The sequence below is a fragment of the Herpailurus yagouaroundi genome, unplaced genomic scaffold (genome assembly GCF_014898765.1).
Source record: "Herpailurus yagouaroundi ecotype Mexico unplaced genomic scaffold, PumYag 186, whole genome shotgun sequence".
NCBI classification, from domain to species: Eukaryota; Metazoa; Chordata; class Mammalia; order Carnivora; family Felidae; genus Herpailurus; species Herpailurus yagouaroundi.
In genome coordinates, this window is record NW_024412417.1 from 14,270,614 (window position 1) to 14,276,297 (window position 5,684).

General features: G+C 45.7%; 1 long non-coding RNA gene across 6 annotated transcripts in view; it reads right to left on the reverse strand.

Moving 5' to 3' along the window:
- LOC121042816 (uncharacterized) overlaps positions 1 to 523 on the reverse strand; it is a 1,388-nt gene extending 865 nt beyond the window's left edge. For 2 of the 6 annotated variants that reach the window (XR_005796471.1, XR_005796469.1), the window contains exon 1: positions 29 to 523. This is a non-coding gene — a long non-coding RNA (uncharacterized LOC121042816). The remainder of the gene's footprint in view (positions 1 to 28) is intronic. The other 4 variants (XR_005796470.1, XR_005796467.1, XR_005796468.1 and 1 more) reach the window with 4 other exon arrangements.
- Between the last annotated feature and the right edge of the window lie 5,161 nt (positions 524 to 5,684).

Here is a 5,684-nt window from a genome sequence, read left to right on the forward strand (position 1 = left end):
CCCCCCCCCCCAGCCAGACAGCACATACCTCCTTGAAGGGGGATCTGGGCGGCACCCCTCTGTGTCTACCAGATCACAGGAGTTGCCTTCCTCACTCCGATTCTGCCTCATATAACGGCATTGACAACGTTCATTCTAGTTGCGACCTGACTGTAGAATACCACAAAACTGGAGTACAAGTCTGACAGTGTAAATCTCATCCTGAGAATGAAAAAAAAAAAAAAAAAAGAGTCATTTATTCACCTGTTTTGGACAAAAAGCCACTCTATGTGATTTCTCTATTCCGACGTGGATATTTACAAAGGAAATAGTCATAGATGTTGCCCTCTTTTTGGTCTCCTAGAAAAAAAAAAACCTTGAAAAAGTTTTCCTCGGAAAAGCAGAGTCATCTAGCAGACCCTGTGGCTAATGTACAATTAAACCATACAAAATTAAACACATCTCACATGACTGTCACGGGTTCCCTCTGAAGAGCTGAATCACATATACGAAAGCAAACTCCCCCTAGAAGAATGACAGAAACATGGAAACCGGGAGGCAGCCTCGTGCTAAAGACCCAGCAGGGAGGGAGCTTGGAAGTTAGCCACGACCTAAATTCCTACGGTGCTGAAATACTACCATTTTAGTCGACCCACAAGTGTTTACTTGGCATCTCCATTGTTGCCTCTGACGTTGCACGGGGTCCGGAGGGGAAGCTGAGGGCCAGCGGGACTGACCGACTCCCCCAGGGTCACGCTGCGGCCCAAACCCTGACTGAAACCCAGGCCTCCTGACTCGAAGAACAGTGCTTGCTGCTCTCTTCCTGATGCTTGTTCTCCAGCGGGGAATGTTATCCATGCAGATAGAACACAACAAAGTCAGAGCTATATTGTTGTTGTTTCCCATCCCCCCCCCCCCCCTTTTTTTTTAAATTTTTTTTATTTTGAGAGAGAGAGAGAGAGCAGGGGAAAGGCAGAGCGGGGGTGGGGTGGGCGGAGAGAATCCCAAGCAGGCTCTGTGCTGTCAACAGAGAACCCGACATGGGGCTTGATCTCACGAACCCTGAGACCATGCCGTGAATGGAAATCAGACGCTTAACTGACCGAGCCACCCCGGTGCCCGATATGTTGTTTCCTTTTATAAGGCTGCTCCTTTCTTGAGGTCCCCTCAGTAGATGCTGTCAGTGTGCCCTGACACTGGGTGTGCTTTCTGCCACCAGCCACCCCATCTCTGCCGTAGCCTGCTTTACCTGTGCTGCAGAAAGCCGGGTCTCCCTGGCGATCATCCCCCTCCACAACCTGTAGTCCGTAATGGACCACAGGCAGAAATGGGGATACGAATGTTCCCATCCCTGTCCTTGGGTGGGACAACTCTTGAGGTGTGAGCTACCCCTCCCCAAGTCACCTCGGCTTGGTGTCACAGCCTTACTTGGTCCTCTTTTCTTCCCTGCCCCACTTCCTTATTCCCCTAATGATTTTTCCTGGGAACACTCCCTAATACATCATTTTCCTATGAATATTCCTTGTCTCAAAATCTGTGTCCAGGGAATAGAAGTGAAAAACCACTGACTCTGAAATAATAATATTATTATTATTGTGTCGATACTTATTAATACAAGAATATAATCTATTATTGTCATTATTCTTGATTTTAGACACTTTATTGAGTCTCTTTGGTCTAAATTTCCTTCTGTGTGAACATGGAAAATTCTCTCTCTCTCTCTCTTTCTCGGATATCAACTGCTTATTTTAATGTGGGTGTGGGTTGGGGGCTTGGCACTCAATTAGAGAGAAGCAGGCCAGGTCAGTGCTTTGGTGAGCACCGAGGCTTCAGCCAAATAACTTGCTGACGTGTCTATCACTAATGCCTGTGACTACAGGGTGAAAAAAGTGTTGTCCAAAGCTGACTGATCAGTGGGGCAAGAGAAATGGTATTTTTCAGTATCTCTCACGGGACGAGACCTCTGAAGGATTTTGTAAGCATTTGTTGGCAAACTGGAAAACACAACCGGGTAACTCCCAGAGGGGACAGGAGCTTTTTAGGGGACACAGTGGAAAGTAGAAGCCCAAGGGGAGGGAAGGGAACGGACCCAGGCTGCAGCAGCAAGCTGGATGGGGGAGGGGAAAGGGGGCCTGGCCCAGTAAGGGCCTGGGAGCCAATGAAGATTCCACAGAGAGATGGGAGGGGGATGGGAAGGCCTGGGGGCATTACCAGAACAGGTGAAGTCTCCAGGGGACATAAAACAAATAAACACCAAGCAAGAGAAGCCTTCCAAAACGTTTGTAATCCCTTACTAACCGCCAGGCAATATGGTGGGTGACTTTCAGAGACTCGTGGCTAAAAAACTCAAACACACTCTATTTGTGTAGGAAAAGCCTGCACTGGCCAGCCACAGTGACTAAATTTCCACAATTAATCAAATCATTTGATGAAGGCAAGATTTGTTAATCAGGATCCAAGGCCCAAGGACCTTGAATTCAGGGGGTCCGTGAACTTGGATGAAGAAAAAAATTAAATTATATCTGCATTCTCACCTAACTGAAATTTTAATTGTGAATGTAGTCAACACACCTTAGCACCACCTAAGACTTCATCACCAATAGAAATCATAGGTATTTTTGCATGACGTTACCGTCGCTATGAATATTTCGAGATATCATTGATGCTCAGGATATTTTCAAATTAAGAAAACTATTAGATATGCCTCTAGGTCTTGTTTTCTGATATATCAATGAAGAAGAACACGTTACTATTTCACATTTCAAAACATATTTTGAGGGGTGCCTGGGTGGCTCAGTCGGTTAAGCGTCCGACTTCAGCTCAGGTCATGATCTCACGGTCCGTGGGTTTGAGCCCCGCGTCGGGCTCTGTGCTGACAGCTCAGAGCCTGGAGCCCGTTTCAGATTCTGTGTCTCACTCTCTCTCTGCCCCTCCCCTGTTCATGCTCTGTCTCTCTCTGTCTCAAAAATAAATAAACGTTAAAAAAAATAAAAAAAAAACATATTTTGAGAGCAGTATTTCAATACAGTTGGTTTCCTTTGTATTTCATTTTATGCATTTCAAACCACTTTCTGACAAGAGGCCCATGGAAGAACAGAGTAATCATAATGAAGGCATTGAAAGTCACATATAAAAGCTCATGTGAGTAATTGTCACTGGTGTCCTTTAACACACATCAGAAGAGCTTCGTCCCCCCCAGGAAAGAAAGGGTGCTGCAGAAAAGGTGAATACTGATGAGGCAAAAGGAACAGGAGGATCTGCTTCAGAGGACAGAGCTGGGTGTTGGCACCATACCTGGGGAATCTTCAGCACCCCGGAAGGACATGCTTCAAAAAAGAGAAAGCCGGAAGATCTGTTACCACACAACAAACAAACAAAGATAAAACAACCTTCTCTGCAAGGTGATGTGGATTGGAGGATGAGTCAGCTGAGACATGGGTGTTTGTTAAAAATACAGATTTTCAGGGGCGCCTAGGTGGCGCAGTCGGTTAAGCGTCCGACTTCAGCCAGGTCACGATCTCGGGGTCCGTGAGTTCGAGCCCTGTGTCAGGCTCTGGGCTGATGGCTCGGAGCCTGGAGCCTGGAGCCTGTTTCCGATTCTGTGTCTCCCTCTCTCTCTGCCCCTCCCCCGTTCATGCTCTGTCTCTCTCTGTCCCAAAAATAATAAATAAACGTTGAAAAAAAATTAAAAAAAAAATACAGATTTTCAGGCGTTGGGTTGAGCGTGAGAATCTGTATTTTTAAGAAGCACCCCACGCGGTGTGGCGCTAAAACCCAAGCAGGGAGTCTTGACTATATAAGAATGTTGGGATGGAAGAATATGCTGTAGCTTTCCAGGGAGTAACTCGGCTATCCTTGACATGCTAATTTGTACCTGAATTCCCGAGAAATGGAGATTGCATCCCTGTGTGTGTCATAATCCAGCCCCCTACTGGAGCAGGTGGACCTTCTCCCTCCAGGAATTTTAAATCCTGTGTCATTCATGAACGTATGGCCCCATATTTTTCAAAGCACCAGATCGGGGCTTTCCTTGGCCTAAATGAATCTTTTTAAGTAGGTCCGAACTCTAACTACACTTCCCATCTCAGTTTTAGAGGACTGGGATATTTGCTTATTAACAAATACTTATTATGCAAATCATAATGTTCTAACTTTAGTGTAACTGAATGCAGTTTGGGATTTGGGGGGGGAAAGTTCTGAGGAGTAAATCCACAGTATGTTTCAAAGAGAGATTTAAATTGCTAATTTCCTAGCATCGGAATGTGAGTAAGGATTGTCACAGACTTAGCATGCAAACCACGTATTTAACATTCCTGTGTAGTAACGGTCTCTTAAGTTGTGTTTTGGTTTGAGAAACAGCAAGAACAAATATAGCACGAGGGGGAAACTTTGTTGTTTATTTTTAAGGGGATAAAAATTTATGAGGAGCTTTTGCTCACCAGAAAAGAGCTTTCTCTTTAGTCTCCCACATGATTTTATACCTCTAGTCACATTGGAAAGAACTTGTTTCCCAATGCTCTCGGAGTTCTGCATTTCGCTTCCCAGAACAGGGAAGTAAAGGGCTATGAAACACACAGACACACACAGACACACACACACACACACACACACACACACACACACCAGAAATGTGAACAACAAGCATATCACCAGACAATATATGTGATTTGAAACAAAGACATAATTATTTGCCTGTGACTCGGAGAGTTGTGCTGGGGGTGCTGTGAGGGACTGGAACTGGTCTCTCCTTGCCCAACCCTCCTGGTAATCTTAACCACTTCCTCCACATTCATTCTCTTTTGAGTAGCCAACACATGGCATTTGGACTGCAGCAAAACCTCATTGTGACATTTCAATGGCATAATTAGTGACGATTCAGTCAACGTGTGTTGGGAACCTTCCACATATACCAGGATCTGGTCTCAGCCTTGTTTGTACATCGGCTCATTGACTCTTCATAATAACTCCATTAGGTGGGTTTTATCATCCCCATTTTACAAGTGGCTGGCATAGAGTAAGCACTCATTGAACAGTACTTATTGTTTTAAGTCGTCATTATTACTTTTATGAATAACTTCCATATGAGGCAATCAGGACACTTTCAGACTCTTACTTGAGCCTTGGAAAACAGGTTCGGTTTTGGTGGCTGGAGACAGGGGGGAGGCAGAGGGTAGTCCAGTATAAACCCAAGGCTGAAGGAAGGAAACTGTAAGGAATACATGAAAAATGAGGAGTAAATTTGCTTGTTTGTGTTGAGTTTGTAGAGAGGCATGTCTGGAGCCGTGCCTGGAAAGATAACTGCGGGTCTCGTTTTGGAGCCTTGCTTGGCCAGAGAGTTTGGACATAAATTTAAAGGCAGTGGAGGGGCGCCTGGGTGGCGCAGTCGGTTAAGCGTCCGGCTTCAGCCAGGTCATGATCTCGCGGTCTGTGAGTTCGAGCCCCGCGTCAGGCTCTGGGCTGATGGCTCAGAGCCTGGAGCCTGTTTCCGATTCTGTGTCTCCCTCTCTCTCTGCCCCTCCCCCGTTCATGCTCTGTCTCTCTCTGTCCCAAAAATAAATAAACGTTCAAAAAAAGAAAATTAAAAAAAAATAATAAAGGCAGTGGAAACTCACTGAAGGTTTCTGACGGGGCAGATGTTCTGGACTATGCAAGAAGGGCTGGGCACAGGGCAGGAGGCAAGAACAGAGAGGAATGCATTAGAGAGT